Source organism: Schistocerca cancellata, chromosome 5 (genome assembly GCF_023864275.1).
Source record: "Schistocerca cancellata isolate TAMUIC-IGC-003103 chromosome 5, iqSchCanc2.1, whole genome shotgun sequence".
Lineage (NCBI taxonomy): Eukaryota > Metazoa > Arthropoda > Insecta > Orthoptera > Acrididae > Schistocerca > Schistocerca cancellata.
The window spans coordinates 837,972,714-837,995,795 of NC_064630.1; the positions used below are offsets into that span (position 1 = coordinate 837,972,714).

General features: G+C 41.3%; 1 protein-coding gene across 1 annotated transcript in view; it reads left to right on the forward strand.

Moving 5' to 3' along the window:
* The first annotated feature begins 230 nt into the window (after window positions 1–230).
* Window positions 231–23,082, forward strand: part of LOC126187935 (testis-specific serine/threonine-protein kinase 3) — a 112,824-nt gene continuing 89,972 nt past the window's right edge. The window contains exon 1 of the mRNA XM_049929302.1: window positions 231–269. The gene's annotated coding sequence lies outside the window, so the exon portion shown is untranslated. The remainder of the gene's footprint in view (window positions 270–23,082) is intronic.

The window sequence follows — 23,082 nt, forward strand, 5'->3', positions numbered from 1 at the left end:
GTTATGACCCACTGTTTACGAGTGCTGTTTTCTTTCATAACATTTATAACAGAGAACTGAATAACAACTTTTACTTTTAATGAGAGTTACTGACATATCTGCTGAAGCATCAGTAGTTCCATAGTAGTGTCTATCTTTGTCCTTCTACACACTTATTACTGCATTACATTTTCCTTTCCAGCCAGATGTTCCTCATTTCCTGATGCTTTTAGCTAGTTCAGTCTACCTAAATTTCTTCCCCCAAAACTCGCTTTGTCAGAGAATATCAGGTTTGTACACCCATAAGTATTTTTTGTATCTGTAATTATTATTATCATTATTATTAGTATTATAATGGCAACAGTGGTAGCAGAAGCAGGAGTAGTGGTACTGTCAGTCCTTAATCCTTAGTCATTACTATTTATTTACATTCTCTCTGCTTACCTTCTAATCATTACTAATTCTGTTTATTACAACAAGATAGAACAACTTATCATATTAAAATTATTGTTATTTCTTAGGTAACTGTGATGCGAAAATTATTGCATCTGTGATGCCCTGATGTGATTTAAGAGAAGGCCTAAAGGCTCTAATCTGGTAATTTTAAGTAAATAAATAAAAAATGTGAACAACTGTGTTTCTCACTAATGAACATAACGACCTGGAAAAATTTCCCAGTAAAATGTGACGACAGTAGTGACTAAGTGTGGAAGGGACTGCATAAGATGACGGATTGTTCTACAGCTGTACACAGGAGATGAAGACTGGTTGAAACAGGTTCCTGAGGACAGATTTTCACTTGTTCTCATTAGGAATTATGCCAGGGGACAATGTAGGCGGCCGGCCGGAGTGGCCGAGCGGTTAAAGGCGCTACAGTCTGGAACCGCACGACCGCTACGGTCGCAGGTTCGAATCCTGCCTCGGGCATGGATGTGTGTGATCTCCTTAGGTTAGTTAGGTTTAAGTAGTTCTAAGATCTAGGGGACTTCTGACCACAGCAGTTGAGTCCCATAGTGCTCAGAGCCATTTGAACCATTTGACAATGTAGGCCAAGAACACCTAAGTGGATTGTTTATGGAACTACTTCTACAGACTTCAGGAGTGATGATGGCAAGGTGATTCATCATCATCATCATCATCATCATCATCATCATTTAAGACTGATTATGCCTTTCAGCGTTCAGTCTGGAGCATAGTCCCCCTTATAAAATTCCTCCATGATCCCCTATTCAGTGCTAACATTGCTGCATCTTCTGATGTTAAGCCTGTTACTTCAAAATCATTCTTAACCGAATCCAGGTACCTTCTCCTTGGTCTACCCCGACCCCTCCTACCCTCTGATGCTGAACCCGTGAGTCTCTTGGGCAACCTTGCTTCTCCCATGCGTGTAACATGACCCCACCATCTAAGCCTGTTCGCCCTGACTGCTACATCTATAGAGTTCATTCCCAGTTTTTCTTTGATGTCCTCATTGTGGACACCCTCCTGCCATCTAGTACCTGCAATCATCCTAGCTACTTTCATATCCGTAACCTCGACCTTATTGATAAGGTAACCTGAATCTACCCAGCTTTCGCTCCCATACAACAACGTTGGTCGAAATATTGAACGGTGCACAGATAACTTAGTCTTGGTACTGACTTCCTTCTTGCAGAAGAGAGTAGATCGTAGCTGAGCGCTCACTGCATTATCTTTGCTACACCTCGCTCCCAATTCTTTCACTATGTTGCCATCCTGTGAGAATATGCATCCTAAGTACTTGAAACCGTCCACCTGTTCTAACTTTGTTCCTCCTATTTGGCACTCAATCCGTTTATATTTCTTTCCCACTGACATTACTTTCGTTTTGGAGATGCTAATCTTCATACCATAGTCATTACATTTCTGATCTAGCTCTGAAATATTACTTTACAAACTTTCAATCGAATCTGCCATCACAACTAAGTCATCCGCATATGCGAGACTGCTTATTTTGTGTTCACATATCTTAATCTCACCCAGCCAGTCTATTGTTTTCAAAATATGATCCATAAATAATATGAACAACAGTGAGACAGGTTGCAGCCTTGTATTACCCCTGAAACTACTCTGAACCATGAACTCAATTTACCGTCAACTCTAACTGCTGCCTGACTATCTATGTAAAGACCTTTAATTGCTTGCAAAAGTTTGCCTCCTATTCCATAATCTCGTAGAACAGACAATAACTTCCTCCTAGGAACCCGGTCATATGCCTTTTCTAGATCTATAAAGCATAGATACAATTCCCTGTTCCACTCGTAACACTTCTCCATTATTTGCTGTAAGTTAAAGATCTGGTCCTTACAACCTCTAAGAGGCCTAAACCCATACTGATTTTCATCCAGTTTGTTCTCAACTAATACTCGCACTTTCTTTTCAACAATACCTGAGAAGATTTTACCCACAACGCTGATTAAAGAGATACCTCTGTAGTCGTTACAATCTTTTCTGTTTCCATGTTTAAAGATTGGTGTGATTACTGCTTTTGTCCAGTCTGATGTAACCTGTCCCGACTCCCACGCCATTTCAATCATCCTGTGTAGCCATTTAAGACCTGACATCCCACTGTATTTGATGAGTTCCGACTTAATTTTATCCACCCCAGCTGCTTTATTGCACTGCAATCTATTGTCCATTTTCTCCACTTCCTCAAATGTGATCCTATTTCCATCATCATTCCTATCCCATTTTACATCGAAATCTGAAACATTACTGATCGTTTGTTTCTTTCTTCAAAATAACTTTCTCTGTCTACATGAGGTCTAGTATGTAGCCATTTTTGATACGCCTTCTTTTTCCTTTTACAGGCTGCTTTGACTATGTTGTTCCACCAAGCTGTTTGCTTCATCCTACCTTTACACACTACTGTTCCAAGACATTCTTTAGCCACTTCTAGTACTGTATCCCTGTACCTTGTCCATTCCTTTTCCAATGACTGTAATTGACTACATTCAACTAACTGGTACCTTTCTGAGATCACTGTTATGTACTTGTGCCTGATTTCCTTATCCTGAAGTTTCTCCACTCTTATCCTCCTACATATGGACCTGACCTCCTGCACTTTCGGCCTCACAATACCAATTTCACTGCAGATTAAATAATGATCAGTGTCATCAAAGAATCCCCTGAATACTCGTGTGTCCCTCACAGCCTTCCTGAATGTCTGATCTGTTATTCTATAGTCAATGACAAATCTGGTTCCCCTGCCTTCCCAAGTATACCGGTGAATGTTCTTATGTTTAAATAAGGAGTTTGTGATTACTAAGCCCATACTGGCACAGAAATCCAAGAGTTGTTTCCCGTTCCCGTTGGCCTCCATATCCTCTCCAAATTACCCATAACCTTTTCATACCCTTCTGTTCGATTTCCAATCCTGGCATTAAAATCACCCAAGAGCAAAACACTGTCCTTGTCCTTGACTCTAACAACTACATCATAAAAACTATCCATCTTATCTTGATCTGTCCCTTCACAATGCGAGTATACTGACACAATCCTCATTTTCTTGCTGGACACTGTCAAATCTATCCACATCAGTCGTTCGTTCACATACCTTATTGGAACTACGCTGGGTTCCATTTCTTTCCTGATGTGAATAATATAAACTTTCGCGACGTACTCTGTTAATCCTGTCTGGTAAGGATCACACACGGCACAGCAGCAATCCCAAAGAGGACAGACAAGTGTAGTGTAGGCAGTCTTTTTAGTGGATCTGTTGCGTGTTCTAAGATCTGAGTGTTCTGCCAATGAAACGTAGCCTTTGGTTCGCCTTCCCCAGAACATTTTCCGTGTGTTTTTTCCAATAAATGATCTTTCCATAACTGAGATGATATTCCACAAGCACACAATTTGATTACAAACCGATTGTGAGGTATTTTGTCGAAAACCTTCTGGGAATATAGAAATACGAAATCAATTTGAAATCCCTTTCAATATCACTCAACATTTTGTGCGGGTAAGGAGCTATTAATGTCTCACAAGAACGATGTTTTCTAACTCCGTGCTGACTGTGTCAGCAGACCATTCTTTTCAAGGTAATTCGTAATGTTGGAACACAATATATGTTCCAGAATCGAGATACATATCGACGTTGATGGTATGGGCCTGTAATTTAGTGATTTACTCCTACTGCTTTTCTTGAATATTGGTGTGACCTGTGCAACTTTCCCGTCTTTACGTACGCCGAGTGAGCCATTGTATATGATTGTTTAGCATGAAGCTATTGCATCAGCATACTCCGAAAGGAACCTAACTGGTGTAAAATATGTTCTGGAAGTCTTGCTTTTTTGTTAAGCGATTTAATTTGCTTCACTACTCCGATGATATCTAAGTCTAAGTTGTTAGCAGCTGTCACGAGCTACCCACCCCAAAAACAGTCTTTCCTCGCCCATATCATGTCTCATTCCTCCTTCTCCGCACCGTAGGTAGGGATACAGGCCTGTTATATCTTGTCACTGGTGGTCCACAAAGAGATGCATCTGGTGACAATGATGTACAGTCTCCAGTCTCCAAAACTGGGTCACTGATGAATGCCTCCTGCAATCTGTTAAACGCAAAGTTTGGATCCCCCCTGGAGCAACAACGGAAGTGAAATTCCAGAGAACTCTCCAGACCGCGTTTTCAGACGGACAGCTTTCTGCTGACTTCGTCGTCATTGGTGAATGAATTTCGGTAGGCTGTGTTTAGTAACTCTGCTTTAGCAACGCTGTCATTGATACTATTTCCATTGCTATCGCACAGAGAAGGCATTGATTGTGTCTTGTCGCTATCATACTTAACATACAACCTGAATATTTTTGGATTTTCTGCCACCTTTCGAGATAAAATTTCGTCGTGGAAACTATTGTAAGCATCTCGCATTACTAAAGTCTGCACTAAGTTTCGAGCTTCTGTAAAAGATCGGCAATCTTTGGGATTTTGTGTTCGTTTACATTTGGCATGCTTTCATATACCAACGGGTGCCTTTGTTGGGGATTTATTTCAGCCATATTAAATGTTCCCCATGTGGGAAATCCTCCATTCTGGATATATCAATAAGCTGTATTATAGTATTCCTTTCAGTAACCTAATAGGGAACTTATTTAAATTTTAAGATTTTGTTTTTGTGTCTTCAGCTTTACAACTTAGGTGCACTGCAGATACTAATACTGCTAAAGGGACTTGGGGTTACTCACTTGAAATAAAATGAGATCGAACATTCTCTATATTATAGGCAGTTACAAAGCTGGAAGGGCAATTGTGAAGACTGCCATATTATTGAAAAAAGAAGATTAAATTCATGGTCGCTACCTGGCATTAATGTACACCAGCATCAAGCTAATTACAGAGCCATGTGTATGGCTATGACGTTTTGGATTGGGATCCACCTGTGAACATCGGCACTGCAATGCTTGTGAGCAGAAACTGTTTACCTGTACACAAAATAGCATATGCTAAAGATCTAGCCCGGAGGAACATGAGGTTTCTTGATACCTGAAAAAGTGTCCCACTTAATGAGATGGAAAATGGAAATGAGCGTTTGGCGTTACTGGCCGGGAGGCCCCTGACGGGGCAGGTCCGGCCGCCTCGGTGCAGGTCTTACTACATTCGACGCCACATTGGGCGACCTGCGCGCCGGATGGGGATGTGATAAAGACAGCACAATACCTAGTCCCTGAGCGGATAAAATCCCCAACCCAGCCGGGAATCGAACCCAGGCCCGTTAGGACGGCAGTCCGTCACGCGACCATTCAGCTATCGGGGCGGACACTTAATGAGATGAACAGTTGTGATTGGCAATAGCCATGGAGAGCATTCATACCAGAGAAAGATAGTGCAGTATTACCACCAAGACCTGACAGTCCATTGAAGAAAAGTTTAAAGCACGATTTCTTCACTCTCATAAAAATTATGTCATTCACTTCCATTCCAATCACATTTAAAATATTCAGCAACCTAACTCAGTATATATGCACTTCAACATTACACTTTGAAAACAGTAAAAACAGTAAATCTTTTGTGATGAAAACTGGAAGTTATTGACATAAATGCAGAAATCACAAGTGAAAATAATGTGTTATGGAAAATAATGTTAATCTCTACTATCACCTGACATAAAAGTGTATTTTTGGGACTATGTGCCTTCAAAGTGTAATGTCTTTGCTTACTCAGACAGTTTGCCAAATAGCTGCTTAGCATTTTACGCAAGTCTTCTGATATGTTCGTTAACGATTTCAGTTACTATAGATTAAAATGTTGGTAAACTGATAGTTTTGCGCTGGAATACATAATGAGAGAATGGCACAAGGACAATCCAAAAGGGTAAAAATTGGAAGTGCAAAAAATGATATTAGCTTAAACTGCTTGGGATTCGCTGATGATCTTGCTCTCCTAGCCAACACCGTTCAAGAAGCCAGGCAACAAGTGAAATCACTACAAGAAATAGCAGAGAAAGTAGGCCTTACAATATCATTTGAAAAAAACGGAGATTATGCTAACTGATCCACCACTTGCAAACAAAATTACAATAGGAGCACAGGAAATCAAAATTATTGATAAATTTAAATATTTAGGCGAAATAATAGCATACAATCTAAATGAGAAGCCATCGTGGCAGAATAGAATAAAAAAACTGAGCTATGCAAATTACATTACCAAAACTACATACAACAAAAAAACCTATCTATAGATGCAAAATTAAAACACTATAAAACAGTTACACAACCAGAAATAACGTATGCAGCTGAAACTATCTTCAAAACAACTAATACAGCAGAAATTGACAGAATACTAAAAATACACTCCTGGAAATGGAAAAAAGAACACATTGACACCGGTGTGTCAGACCCACCATACTTGCTCCGGACACTGCGAGAGGGCTGTACAAGCAATGATCACACGCACGGCACAGCGGACACACCAGGAACCGCGGTGTTGGCCGTCGAATGGCGCTAGCTGCGCAGCATTTGTGCACCGCCGCCGTCAGTGTCAGCCAGTTTGCCGTGGCATACGGAGCTCCATCGCAGTCTTTAACACTGGTAGCATGCCGCGACAGCGTGGACGTGAACCGTATGTGCAGTTGACGGACTTTGAGCGAGGGCGTATAGTGGGCATGCGGGAGGCCGGGTGGACGTACCGCCGAATTGCTCAACACGTGGGGCGTGAGGTCTCCACAGTACATCGATGTTGTCGCCAGTGGTCGGCGGAAGGTGCACGTGCCCGTCGACCTGGGACCGGACCGCAGCGACGCACGGATGCAAGCCAAGACCGTAGGATCCTACGCAGTGCCGTAGGGGACCGCACCGCCACTTCCCAGCAAATCAGGGACACTGTTGCACCTGGAGTATCGGCGAGGACCATTCGCAACCGTCTCCATGAAGCTGGGCTACGGTCCCGCACACCGTTAGGCCGTCTTCCGCTCACGCCCCAACATCGTGCAGCCCGCCTCCAGTGGTGTCGCGACAGGCGTGAATGGAGGGACGAATGGAGACGTGTCGTCTTCAGCGATGAGAGTCGCTTCTGCCTTGGTGCCAATGATGGTCGTATGCGTGTTTGGCGCCGTGCAGGTGAGCGCCACAATCAGGACTGCATACGACCGAGGCACACAGGGCCAACACCTGGCATCATGGTGTGGGGAGCGATCTCCTACACTGGCCGTACACCACTGGTGATCGTCGAGGGGACACTGAATAGTGCACGGTACATCCAAACCGTCATCGAACCCATCGTTCTACCATTCCTAGACCGGCAAGGGAACTTGCTGTTCCAACAGGACAACGCACGTCCGCATGTATCCCGTGCCACCCAACGTGCTCTAGAAGGTGTAAGTGAACTACCCTGGCCAGCAAGATCTCCGGATCTGTCCCCCATTGAGCATGTTTGGGACTGGATGAAGCGTCGTCTCACGCGGTCTGCACGTCCAGCACGAACGCTGGTCCAACTGAGGCGCCAGGTGGAAATGGCATGGCAAGCCGTTCCACAGGACTACATCCAGCATCTCTACGATCGTCTCCATGGGAGAATAGCAGCCTGCATTGCTGCGAAAGGTGGATATACACTGTACTAGTGCCGACATTGTGCATGCTCTGTTGCCTGTGTCTATGTGCCTGTGGTTCTGTCAGTGTGATCATGTGATGTATCTGACCCCAGGAATGTGTCAATAAAGTTTCCCCTTCCTGGGACAATGAATTCACGGTGTTCTTATTTCAATTTCCAGGAGTGTAGAAAGAATAATAATTAGGACATGTATAAATAAACAGTATAAAATAAATGGACATTGGAGAATTACATCAAATGAAACAGTATATAAGAAAATAGAACCTGTCATGAGCACAATCAGGAAGAAACGCATCTCATTCTTTGGACATCTGATGAGAACTCCAGAAAACAGAATTAGTAAAAAATACTACAAAAATTGTGGAATAGCAAGAGCGATATTAAATGGATCACAGAAATTAAGGAAGATATAAAAGAACTTCAAATTACAGTAGATGACCTAAAAAACAAGACAGAGAAAACCAGAATACTGCAAGACCTGCAAACCAGACTACAAATGAAAATCAATAAAAGGAGTACAGGAAGAGTTGTCTCAGATGAAGAAAGAAAGAAAATATCTGAAAGAATGAAGAAATATTGGGCAGACAGAAGAGCAAAACACCTTTCATATAAGAATAGAGTCTAATAATTATATTACCTAAATATCATATTAAGTTATTGTTGAACCAAATTGTATCCCTGTGTAACAACTTGTTTAGAACTTTGCATTTTTGACTAGAGTGGTCCAATGAAGGCCATAGAATAAATAATAATAATAATAATAATAAACTGATAGTTTTTACTTCACTCTTTGCAAAGAAGGGTGATAGAATCATTTTGAAAATTTTGTGATTGACTTGGTTTCAGTGAATTATGTCTCTTGCAATAAAGATGGGTGACTGCACAAAAAATCATACGTATTGTGGCAAGGATTCAACATAGTGCTTTGATTAGAAATGTTTTGATTAGAAGGGCCTCTGTTATGTATTTAATCAAGGTGTGTGATTCCTCAGTACTGAAAATGAGAAACGTTTTTGTAATGACATTTTCAGTAATTTTATTGTGCTTTAAATGCCTTTTTATTGGAAATTGTGGTATGAGTTGTTCTAATTGCAAAAGTGTTGCAGACATCTGACACTTTCGACAGAATTTCGATATTGCCAAACCAGAATCACACAAATCAAAATAACCAGGTATACACCGGGTACATAAGGATCTATCTGAGTTGCATGTAGCGCCAAAAATTTTCTCGCCCCATAAAATCTCTTTCCACTGCTCCACAGAAAAATGTTAGTGTTAACTTCAGCACTAAGTGATTTGACCCATTTGTTCTAGTAGTCTGCTACTGCTTGGCTGTAAGAGGAATATGAATACCAAATTCTAAAAGCTGCTGACAGCTCATACTGTCTCTGTTGCGTATGAACTTCAATGAAAGACCTCTGTAGTAGCTAAAACGAGATCTTGGAGTTCTTTTATAAAGTAGACTAGGGTGGTTCCTATCGGCCTTCCTTAGGCCCACCACTATAATTATGAAGCTTAGTGCCTTTTTGACGTTTGGACTTCACAGTAATATCACTAGTGCAGCCCACAGATGGTGAATATTACTGACGTTCTGCATAGGCCGTTCAACAAATATATGCAATAATATTGTGCAGTATTTATCCTGGTTCGAAGTACTGGACAATCAAGGCACTGCTGCTGTGGTAACTGTCTTACTTTGTTGCAAACAAAAGAAAAAATAGGGTGGATGAAAAGTGAGTGTCAAAAATTCTTGAATTTTGTTTTTCCAGAAATATATTTTTCAAAAATATTTTTCTCATAGCTGTGGGCTACCGCTCTCTTGTGCTTCGTGAGCAACAATTCATGAGAATCATTCTTAATTTTCCTATTCTGATATGGTCTTTCTTCTTACTTTGACCTCATCTCCGTAGACAAACATAACACTATGTACAGTAACCGGAATTGGACACAGCCATGAGACTCTGGTCGACCAGCCGTGGGTGTCGACGGTGAGTCGCTGAAAACCATGAAAGACAACAGCGATGGATGAACAGGTGCGGGCTGTATAACGCAGCCGCAAGGTCGGTAAGCTGGCGCACGGGGCGTGGCCCTCGTCTAGCATTGAGGCGACGACAGCAGTGCTCGCAAATATTAGAAGCTCCACCTAGCTGCTGTCGACATTCTGGCGGGCTTTCGAACTTGTCGGGCTGTGATACCAGAGGATGTACAAAGAATTCCAGGGGTGTGAGTGACTGGCGAGGATATTGGCAATACTGCCTGCAGATGGCACCATATTTCTCTGGCTGAGTAATATAATTCAAACGTTAATGATTTCCTCAATTTTATTGCACAGCTTCTCAACGAAAGTCTCACATGTTCAGTATTATTTCAGATTTGAAACTATTTAGCAATAATGTTGACCTCTCAGAAATTACTGAACAGTTCAGGTGAGCACATCACTCTGTAAGAGATATTTTATAAAACAATTTTATAAAATCTTAGGCTATGTAATGGGATCTTTCATGAGGTTTTATACAAAAGATAGAATGCGGTTCTTTTATAGAAGATTTATCAAAGATCCTTCAGAGTGTAAATTCCTTATAGTTTACGTTTAGTACTGGTCTAATGGCTTCAAAATCGTTTGAACTTGTGGTTACTAACAGTGATACCCCATTCGAATTTACTCAGTTCTCTCCATTGACCCATTCTGAAAGAAAACTAGCTCACTTATGCTGGCACTTTCATATCACCAGATTTATATCCTGAAATAAACCATAGTGGTTTAAGTTTAGCTAATAGAATGGAGATCTATGGCTTTACTGTCTCTCAGCTGAGGTCTATTAAAATTATCTCAACAAGTTGATAGTGTGTGTGTCTGTGTTCCTAACGAAGTACTCATGAACAATATTGTCAACAAGTTTCAAATAAGACTCTGTTGATAAGATGTGCCATGCTGACAATGGATGCAGATAAATGTCGTACGAGAACTTAGGTCAGCGTACCTGTTTTTGAGGTCAGGTAGTTAGTTTTGGTAAAACCGAGTTACACAGGATGAAGCTTCTCACGATGCGGAAACACATTCTGAATTACTTTTTCAGTGTCAGCATGATAGGCCACCTGCCAAAAAAGCACGAATCGCTATGTTTTGGTCTAAAGAAAATCATGTGAATTTGCGCTGTTGATGTTTCAGAGCCCCAAACTGGACCCCATAGAGCAAATTTGGGATGAATCAGAGTATGGGTTCTCTGCCCAATCGATTTGCCCAAAACAAAGAGAGCTTTGAGAGATAGGATAGTGACTGCAACAAAGGAACAACCAGCAGACAAAAAAAGCAGAACTCTTTGGATAACATACGACATGCTGAATTTAAACGAGGAAAGCGAAAATATAAAAATGCTTGAAACTAAGCAACAAAAAAGGAATACAGAAGTCCAAAAAATAGATTCACATGAACTGTAAACTGGTGAAGCAGTACTGACGACACGAGAAATGTTAACTTCGAGAAAGGAAGATCCCACATATGGCAACATTTAAGAAACCTTTGAAGGAAAGAGAGGCATTTATATACATGTCAGAAGCTCAAACTTCGAGTTGATATTAAGCCAAGAAGATAAATCTGAAGTGTAGAAGGAATTTATTGAATGGCTTTATAAAGAAAGGAAAATTGAAGATAGTTTTGTGGAAAGGGAAGAGGAAATAAATGAAAATGTGACAGGAGGTGCAGTATCCCAAGAAGAATTTGGCAGAGATCTGAAAGATCTAAATCTAACCAAGACGCAAAGAGTAAAAGAACATCCGTCAGAATTACTAAGATTTATATGAGAAGCAAATATGGCACAACTATTCCACTTAGTATGTAGGATATATGACACTAGGGAAATGCCCTCAGATGTCAAGAAGAATCTGATAACCAAAGCAAGCTGATGCTGACAAGTGTGAATATTACGGAAACATCTGTTTATTAAGCTTTCTCTGTCTTCTTAGATAACAGGGGTTAGGCATATGTCTGTTTCGTCTTCACAAAGTTTAACAAGTGATGGTTGCAAAACATATGTGTCAAATTATTTACTGAATAATTTAAATACTGGTAAAAGTCGACATTGCATGTAGGTCAATTTAGGTTATGGAGAAATAATGGGAGTAATCGGGGCAATACTGTGTATATAACTCATCTCAAGAAAGTAGACAAACCTACCTTTATAGCATCTGTAAATTGGATGCAAACTTTTGACGACGTGGACTAGAAAATACTCTTTGAAATTGTGGAGGTAGCAGGTATAAAATACACGGAGCGAAAGGTTTATCTACAGTTTGTACAGAAACCAGACAGCATTTGTAAGACTCGAAGGACGTGAACCGACTGATGTACACACAGGGCGATTCAGCTAAATTGTTTTCAGGACAGTTTAAGATATCGTAATTCTGCTTTCACCCAGATGAGTTGTGAGACATTCCTTACTGAACGACGTATAGTCTCTTTTGCGCTTTAGTTAACTGCGGAAGTATTTGCGTCAACTTGGATTTTCTGTTCTGGCAATTGTGGCTCATAATCCATGTGTAAGCTTCATAAAAACTGTGAGTATCTCTGGAGTAAGTCAGCCCAACGTTTGCGCATTTTGCGCGCAGACAGCTGCCATCCCTATCTTGTGGCACTTCAACAGCAGATTAATCAGTCGGACTGCAGAAGACACATGGAATTCTGTCGTTCTGTCCTGATGCGACTTCACGATAATAGGTTTCTTCTTCAAAGGATTCTCTTTGATGATGAAAAGACCCTTACAAATCATGGAAAGCTGAATGTAAGAAAGATGCATTGTTGGACCGCTGAAGTAGGAGGCAGAGGAGTGTGAACGTTAGGAGCAGTATTATTGGAGACTACTTGATTGGTCTTTGATTCTGTCTACATCTACGTGGCTGCTATGCTGTTCACAGTTAAGAGCCTGAAGGCACCTTCAGTTTATTTCTCTACCGTTCCATTCGCATATCATACCCGTTACACGATCTCCCCTACTTCGCAATAATACAAAACGACCTACCCTTCTTTGAATTTCTTCGATCTCCTCCGTCAATGATATCTGATGCGGACACGCGTAGTGTCAGCAGGCTCTTTAGTAGACATATTACTTTTTCTAAGTATTCTGCCAATAACTCACAGTCTTTGGTTAGCTTTCCCTACAAGATTACCTGTGTGATCATTCCAACGTAAGTTGCTCCTGATCGTAATTCCTTGGTATTTTTAGTCGAAATTGCAGCCTTTAGCTTTTTGTAATTTGACGTCTAACAGAAATGTAACGGATCTCTTTTTGTGCTTATGTGAATACTTTTCCTTATCGAGAGACAATTGCCACTTTTCACATCCATACAGATATCTTGTCCAAATCATTTTCCAGTTGGTTCTGGCCTTCTGATGAATTTATGGGACGGTAAATGACAGCATCATCTACAAGCAGTCTAAGTGGACTGTTCAGATTGTCTTCTAAGTCGCTTATGTAGAAGAGAAACAGCTGTCGACCTATAACCCTATGGACTTCTAGATATCATTTCTGTTTTACTCGATAACTTACAATCAGTTACTACAAGCGGTGACCTTTCTGACTAAGAATCACAAATCAGGTCCCACAACTGAGAAGTCGCTTGTGAGGAACGGTGTCAAAAGCCTGGAAATCTGGAAATATGGAATAAATTTGAGATCCACTGTCGATAGCACTCATTGCTTCCTGTGAATAAAGAGCTAGTTGTGTTTCATAAGAGTGATATTTTTTGAAACCATGCTATATGTCAAACGATCGTTTTCTTCGGGATAATTCATAATGGTCGAACACAGTGCATGTACCAAAATACTACTGCAAATCGACGTCAATGATATGGTTCAAGCCGAGCGCTGTGACCGAGAGGTTCTTGGCGCTTCAGTCCGGAACCGCGCTGCTGCTACGGTCGCAGGTTCGAATGCTGCCTCCGGCATGGATGTGTGTGATGTCCTTAGGTTGGTTAGGTTTAAGTAGTTCTAGCCTAGGAGACTGATGACCTCAGATGTTAAGTCCCATAGTGCTTAGAGCCATTTGATATGGTTCTGTAATTCAGCAGATTACTGCTCTTTCCTTTCTTGAGTATTCGTATGACCTATGCAACTATCCAGCCTTTAGGTACGGGTCTTCCGTCGAGTGAGCAGCTGTATATGACTTCCAAGTGTGGAGCTATTGCATCATCCATCATCATAGTCTTAACCTAATTGGTATATAATCTGGACTGAAGGATGTGCCTTTATTAACCGATTTAAGCTGCTTCGCTATTCTGGGGATATTTACTTTGAAGCGACACATGTTGGCAGCTGTTCTTGATTCGAATTCTGCAATATATACTGCGTCTTCTTTAGTGAAGGAATTTCGGAAAATCACCGTTAGTAACTCCGCGTTAGTGGCACTGTCATTGGTAATATTACAATAGCTATTGTGCTATGAAGATATTGACTGTCTATTTCCACGGTTGTACTTAACGTAACGATCAGAATCTCTTTGGATTTTCTGCCAGATTGAAAGCTATGCTAAATTTCAAGCCTGTGAAAGAAATCGCCTATTTGGAAATTTTGACTTCTTTTGAACTTGGCATGCGTTTTTCGTTGCTTCTGCAATAGTGTTCTGGCCTGTTTTGTGTACATAGGAGAACAGTACCCACTCATATTAATTAGAGAAGAAACCTTAATGGTGAAGGATGCGCACAATTTTTTATTGTTGTGCTACCGGCTCTTCAAGAATTGTTGTTGTTGTTGTTGTTGTGGTCTTCAGTCCTGAGACTGGTTTAATGCAGCTCTCCATGCTACTCAATCCTGTGCAATCCTCTTCATCTCCGAGTAACTACTGCAACCTACATCCTTCTTAATCTGCTTAGTGTATTCATCTGTTGGTCTCCGTGTACGATATTTTCCCTCCACGCTTTCCTCCAACACTAAACTGGCGATCCCTTGATACCTCAGAACGTGTCCTACCAACCCATCCCTTCTTCTAGTCAAGTTACGCCACAAATTCCTCTTCTCCCCAGTTCTATTCAGTACCTCCTTATTAGTTACGCGATCTACCCATCTAATCATCAGCATTCCTCTGTAACACCACGTTTCGAAAACTTCTAGTCTCTTCTTGTCCAAAGAATTTATAGTCCATGTTTCACTTCCACACACAGCAACACTCCATACAAATTCTTTCAGAAAGGACTTCATGACACTTAAATCTATACTTGATGTTAACAAACTTAACTTCTTCAGAAACGCTTTCCTTGCCGTAGTCAGTCTATATTTTATATCCTCTCTACTTCGGCCATCAACAGTAATTTTGCTTCCCAAATAGCAAAACTAATTTACTATTTTAGGTGTCTCATTTCCTAATCTAATTCCCTCAGCTTCACATGATTTAATTCGACTATATTCCGTTATCCTCGTTTTGCTTTTGTTGATGCTCGTCTTATATCCTCCTTTCAAGACACTGTCCATTACGTTCAACTGCTCTTCTAGGTACTGTGGTGTCATTGATAGAAAAATTAATCAACATCAAAGTTTTTATTTTTTCTCCATGAATTTTAATTCCTACTCCAAATTTTTATTTTGTTCCCGTTACTGCTTTCTCGATATACAGATTGAATAACATCGCAGGTAGGTTGCTGCCCTGTCTGACTCCCTTCTCAGTCATTGCTTCCCTTTCGTGCCTCATGTAACTTCTTGTACGAATTATAAATAGCATTTCCCTCCCTGTACTTCAGCCCTGCAACCTTCAAATTTGAAAGAGAGTATTCCGGTCAACATTACCAAAAGGTTTCTCTGACTATATAAATGGTAGAAACGTAAGTGCCTTTCCTTAACCTGTCTTCTAAGATAAGTCGTAGGGTCTGTATAGCCTCGAGTGTTTCAACATTTCTACGGAATCCAAACTGATCTTACCCGAGGGTGGCTTCTACCAGTTTTTCCAATCGTCTGTAAAGAATTCGTGTTAGTATTTTGCAGCCGTGACTTATTAAACTGATTGTTCGGTAATTTTCACACCGGTCAGTACCTACTTGGTTTATAATTAGCGTTATTATGATCTTCTTGAAGACTAAGGGTATTTCGCCTGTCTCATACATCTTGCTCACCAAATGGAAGAGTTTTGTCATCACTGGCTCACCCACGGCTATCAGTAGTTCTAATGCAATGTTGTCTACTCCTGGGGCCTCGTTTCGACTTAGGTCTTTCAGTGCTCTGTCAGATTCTTCACGCATATCATCTCTCCCATCTCATCTTCTCTATCTCCTCTTCCATTTCCATAATATTGTCCTCAAGTACATCGCCCTTGTATAGACCCTTAATATACTCCTTCCACCTTCCTGCTTTCCCTTCTTTGCTTAGGTCTGGTTTCCCATCTGAGCTCCTGTTATTCATACAGATGGTTTTCTTTTCTCCAAAGAACTCTTTAATTTTCCTGTAGGCGGCATGTATCTTATCCCTAGTGATGTACGCCCCTACGTCCTTACGTTTGTTTTCTAGCCATTCCTGCTTGGCCATTTTTCGCTTCCAGTCAATCTCATTTTTGAGACGTTTGTATTCCTTTTTGCCTGCTTCATTTACTGCATTTTATATTTTCTCCTTTCATCAGTTAAATTCAGTATCTCTTCTGTTACTCAAGGATTTCTACTAGACCTCGTCTTTTCACCTACTTCGATCCTCTGCTGCCTTCACTATTACATCTCTCAAAGCTACCCATTCTTCTTGTACTGTATTTCTTTACCCTGTTCTTGTCAACCTTTCCCTAACGCTCTCTCTGAAACCCTCCACAATCTCTGGTGCTTTCAGTTTATCCAGAACCCATCTTCTTAAATTCCTATCGTTTTGCAGTTTCTTCAGTCTTTCTCTACAGTTTATAACCAACAAATTATGGTCAGAGTCCACATCTGCCCCGGAAGAAACTTACAATTTAAAACCTGGTTCCTAAATCTGTATTACCATTATATAATCTATCTGGAAACTTCCAGTGTCTCCAGGCCTCTTCCACGTATACAACCTTCTTTCATGATTCTTAAACCAAGTATTAGCTATAATTAAGTCACGCTCTGTGCAAAATTCTACCAGGCGGCTTCCTCTTTCATTTCTTACCCCCAGTCCATATTCACCTACTACTTTTCCTTCGCTTCCTTTTTCTACAATCGAATTCCAGTCCCCAATGACTATTAAATTTTCGTCTCCCTTAACTATGTGAATAATCTCTTTTATCACGTCATACATTTCTTCAATTTCTTCATCATCTGTGGAGCAAGTTGGCATATAAACTGTACTACTGTGGTAGATGTGGGCTTCGTCTATATCTTGGCTACAGTAATGCGTCCACTATGCTGTTAGTAGTAGCTTATCAGCGTTCCTATTTTTTTTATTCATTATCAAACCGCCTCCTGCATTACCCATATTAGATTTTATATTTATAACCCTTTATCCACCTGGCCCGAAGTCTTGTTCCTCCTACCACTGAATGTCACTATTTCCCACTATATCTAACTTTAACCTATCCATTTCCCTTTTTAAATTTTGTAACCTACCTGCTTGATTAAGCTATATGACATTCGAACCCAGAGCCGTAGAACGACAGTTTAGTTTCTTCTAATAACGATGTCCTCCTGAGTAGCACCGCCCGGAGATCCGAATGGGAGACTATTTTACCTCCGGAATATTTTACCCAAGAGGGTGCCGTCATCATTTAACAATACAGTAAAGCTGCATGCCCACGGGAAGAATTACAGCTGCAGTACCAATGCAGCAAGGCCGTTTTGGTTGATGTTACAAGGCCAGATCAGTCAATCATACAGACTGTTGTCCTTGCAACTACTGAAAAGGCCGCTGCCCCTCTTCAGGAACCATACTTTTGTCTGGCCTGTCAACAGACAGCCCTCCACTGTGGCTGCACCTGCGGTACGGCTATCTGTATCGCTGAGGGACGCAGGCATCCTCGCCAACGGCGAGGTCCATGGTTCATGGTCAGGTCTTCTAGAGTACACATGAAATATATGTATGTGTGTGGCACCAGCACAATGGGTGCCTGAGTCGTTGTTCACTTGTAGCTAGAAAAGCGCTCATCCAGCTCTTTGCTGGTGGTCGGTTAGGGCACGAAGGCATTATCAGCTGGCGTGCAAGTTCACCTGATTTGACACCGCTCGACTCATTTCTCTGAAGTTAACTCAAAGATGAAGTTCAGACACAAGCTCTGACGACCCAATAGGCTGTAAAGCGTGACACTGTTGCAGCATTTGCAATGTTTTCACTCTACAGGAATCGTTGCACCACGGCTACTAAAGTGTATTTCAGTAGACGCGAGCATTTGGAACACTTAATGATTTAAAGAGACTGTTATGGCAATGTTAATGACCAGATCCTTTTGTGATTTCCTTTATGTTGTTGTTGCTGGTGTAATTGCGCAACATAATCGCATTACATGGCAGTAAACTCATGACGCGACGTTATTATTTGAGAATCTTTATACCTCATTTCTATATACCAAGTTTTACGTATCCATTCAATTTTTTACATTATTCTTTCTTTCAAGGCTGTGGCAGAAGCAGGAGCAAAACTGTTACCGTAGTTAATTTCTTACTGGCACGTCCTTTGTCTTCCAGCAAGTGTGTCATTTCAACTACATCAGTGTGATTAGCATCAATTTTCTCCACTGTTTCGCTTTTGTAAGTAGATTTTCTTAGCTGCATCAAGCTGGAGCGCCTCATCAGTTATAGGCGACAGTTCCACATAACAGCACCAACTTTCGCGTAAGATAGCAATTAGTTTCATTTTGAAAACAGATAAACCGTAATTCTGGAAGTAATGGGGGACAGCCGGTTTTGGCCCACTGTGGGGCAGTTGAACAAACCACCCACTTGAGCTTGCCCAATTTTGGAAATTTGTCGTAAGATCTTATGGGACCAAACTGCTGTGGTCATCGCTCCCTAAGCTCACACACTACGTAATCTAACTTTAACTAACTTATGCTAAAGACAACACACACACACACACACACACACACACACACACACACACACACACACACACGCACCCATGCCCGAGGGAGGAGTCGAACCTCCGACGGGGGAGCCGCGCGGACCGTGACAAGGCAAGCCTAATTTAATGACACATATGTAAACAAGTTGTTCACTAATGCGCATGTTTTATTATTTAGGTAATCATTAATGGCCAATAACTATAATGAAAATTGCCATAATTTCTGTGCAGGATGACGGAATTTTTATCCAGGTACTTTTAGCTCAAAGTAATAACCGTCATCTTCAATTATGGTAATTTATGATCAAAAAAATATGACACCTCCACTGCGCCAATGTGCTGCTGTTGGCCACACCTCCACCACAACCCCCCATCCCTCCTTATTCTTTTCCCAGCATCCCGAGACTCATTTCTAATCTGAACCTCACTGGAGCAGAGCAGCAACAACATCTGTAAATTCAGGCGATATTGCCAATTTCCAGCGTAACATAGCACCCAGTGGTATTGACCTGGCTTTCATGAAAGTTCATCACCCACACTATTTTCTGCAACATACAATGCTATTTATGACTTCGTGGCTAATTTTTAAGATGATGTATATGTCATTGCTATTTTACTGATTTTACTCCACTTTTTAAGAAAATACATGTAAATATGGGTCTCGTGATTAATTTTACCATTTTTTAAGACAACACACATAGATAAGGATTTCGCTGCTATTTTATAGATTTCAGGAAAAAATAGCTTTAAATTTTCAATAACTAACACCACCAATATATGACACTATTTACAGTTTTTAGGGAAATTTTATCGATTTTCCCTCAGTATTTCGCAAACACCTATACTTTTATAAATTTCTATGCAGCACACGTTAATATGGGCTTTTCGTTAAAATGTTATCGATTTTCACCCCATACTCTCCAAGAAGGCGCACTAAAATACACTGTAACAACGATGCAGTGTCTGTCTGTCGATCAAAATTTTACAGCTGCAGAGCAGTGTTACAACTTTCTTCACTGGACTTTATCCGCAAATCAACAATGTAAATTTAGTCCATCCATTTATGGGCTCAGAAAATTCACAAAAGAATGTGGTCTCTTATTTATAGAGAAAGCAAAAGACTAAACTTCTGTTGCTGAATGTCTCTCAGTACAAATCTTCGTTTTAGCCTCTAAATTCCACATTGCAATCACTTTACAAGACATGTGTGGGAAGGAATAACATGTTTGCTCTTAGCAGTTAGAAGAAACGGTATAGAGATCGTCTGCTGTGAGAGTATCGCTCCCCCCCAATTTTATCATAAATCTATAATTTTCTCAATTTCTATGCAACACACGTTAATACGGACTTTTCGTTAAAATGTTATCGATTTTCACCCCATACTCTGCAATATACCTACATTTTGATCTACCTTATTTTGACGATGCCCCAGCCAAGTCACAGAGCCCTGCTAATTCTCTTGAAATCCGATAATGTTACGACACCGCTTTTCTAGTAGTTAAAAGGCTTTCTAGGCCTCCACCTACCACTGGCTATGTAGAGAGCAATGACAACTAGAAAAAAATAGCACCCTAACGTATAGGAACGAATTCACAGTCATGGAGCTGCTTAAGTCCAGATACTTTTTCGGTTGGTTCTGCTTCTAATGATTTGTAGTCAGTCATTTAATAGAACAGTAGCAGGTCACTTTGTCTAATTTAGGTATAATAGCTTAATTTATCTACATTCAGATTCAGCTCCCACCAGCTCGGAGTCCTCTTTTCAAAAATGTCTCTGAGACTATGGGACTTAACATCTGAGGTCATCAGACCCCTAGAACTTAGAACTACTTAAACCTAACTAACCGAAGGACATCACACACATCCATGCCCGAGGCAGGACTCGAACCGCGACCGTAGCTGTCGCACGGTTCTAGACTGACGCGCCTAGAACCGCTCGGCCACACTGGCCGGCGGAGTCCTCTGTAAATCGATGTATCCCACCGGTATCGTAAGCCTGGTATAGACAGGAGTCTACATCTACATACATATATGTGGACTACGTCCTAACGGTATTGTCGATTTGTTTGTTCCTACTGGACTCACACACGTAATTATTGAGTAAAAATGGTGATCTATATGCCTCTGTGCATACCCTGTTCCCTCGGATTCCTGGTCCTATTACTGCGGAGTGGATCTAGTTACATTCATTTCAGGTACCACCTCCGCCGAAGGTCTTCCCATCTTCTTGTAGAAAATTACATTATCTGCAAACATCTTGTAACACTTGTTTTTGACCTATTTCGTATCTGTATCGATATTTCTATGTCAATTTCTAGTATTGCTTATGTATAATGTTGTATCTGTCATGAAAATTCTTTGACTATGTATACATATTTCAGTTGTTTAAATTATGCTTGTGGATTTAAATAACTAATGGAATAATTGTTATGTAATGTACTGTAAATGACTTGGCTCATAGTTAGGGAAATAGGGGTGAAAGTAAAAGACATGAGGAAGCAACACAGCTACGGAAGTAGCCTGGTGGAGTGGAAAAGGTGTGTGGTTGGTGCGCAAGTGGCAGCTCGTCCTTTATGACAGGTAAGAAGTCTGGGCTGAGCAGTGCTGTGGCTAACAGTAGCGGATCATAGTGGCTCATATTCCTGGAGTTTTGAGGCCAGAAGAGCTTAAGGGCAGCATTTATGGGCCTCGGATGTTACTTTTGGTGATACCATTATCATGGCATGGTTTCTGGCCCTATAAGTATAATTCCGACGCCAAGAAGATATGTAACAGGACAAGGCCAACAGTATTGCTATAACTGCATCGCCGCCAGGTTAATAGCCACTGCAAATTACCACCAGTACCACCGGCCTTCCACTAAATTGTTTATAGTTGACACTTTGTAAATGGACCAGGTATTGGTTTTTCAAACTATGAAAGCTTAAGGGTCGTCATGTACTAGGCACGTTATTTAATGAAGCAATGCTCATTAACAAAACTTCACCAGTTTGTATGAGAAATGGTAAGTATAATGGCAGCCCATTCTTCACGGAGTGCTGAACTGAGGACGGGTATCGATGTCGTTCGGGGAGCCTGGCACGAAGTCGGCGTTCCAAAACGTCCCAAAAGTCTTCTATAGGATTCAGGTCAGGACTCTGTGCAGGCCAGTCCATTACAGGGATCTTACTGTCGTAACCACTCCGCCACAGGACGTGCATTACGAACAGGTGCTCGATCGTGTTGAAAGACGCAATCGCCATCCCCGAATTGCTCTTCAGCAGTGGGAAGCAAGAAGGTGCTTAAAACATCAGTGTAGGTCTGTGCTGTGATAGTGCCATGCAAAACAACAAGGGGTGCATGGCCCCTCCGTGAAAAAACACGACCACACGATAACAGTACCATCTCCGAATATTACTGTTGGCACTACAAACGCTGGCAGATGACGTTCACCGAGCATTCACCGCACCCACACCCTGCCATCGGATCGCCACATTGTGTACCGTGTTTCGTCACTCTACACAAAGTTTTTCCACTGTTCAATCGTCCAATGTTTACGCTCTTTACACAAAGCGAAGCGTCATTTGGCATTTACCGCCGTGATGTGTGGCTTATGAGCAGCCGCTCGACCTTTAAATCCAAGTTTTCTTACCTCCCTCCCAACTGTCATAGTACTTGCAGTGGATCCTGATGCAGTTTGGAATTCCTGTTTGATGGTCTGGATAGGTGTCTGTCTATTACACATTACAACCCTCTTCAACTCTAGGCGGTCTCTGTCAGTCAACAGACGAGGTCGGCCTGTACGCTTTTGTGCTGTACGTGTCCCTTCACGTTTCCACTTCACTACCACATCGGAAACAGTGGACCTAGAGATGTTTAGGAGTGTAGAAATCTCGCGTACAGGCGTGTGACACAAGTGACACCCAGTCACCTGACCACGTTCGAAGTCTGTGAGTTCCGCGGAGCGCCCCATTCTGCTCTCTCACGATGTCTAATGACTGCTGAGTTCGCTGATACCGAGTGGCATCACAATGTACCTAATATGAAAAACGTTATTTTTTGGGGGTGTCCGAATACTTTTGATCACATTGTGTA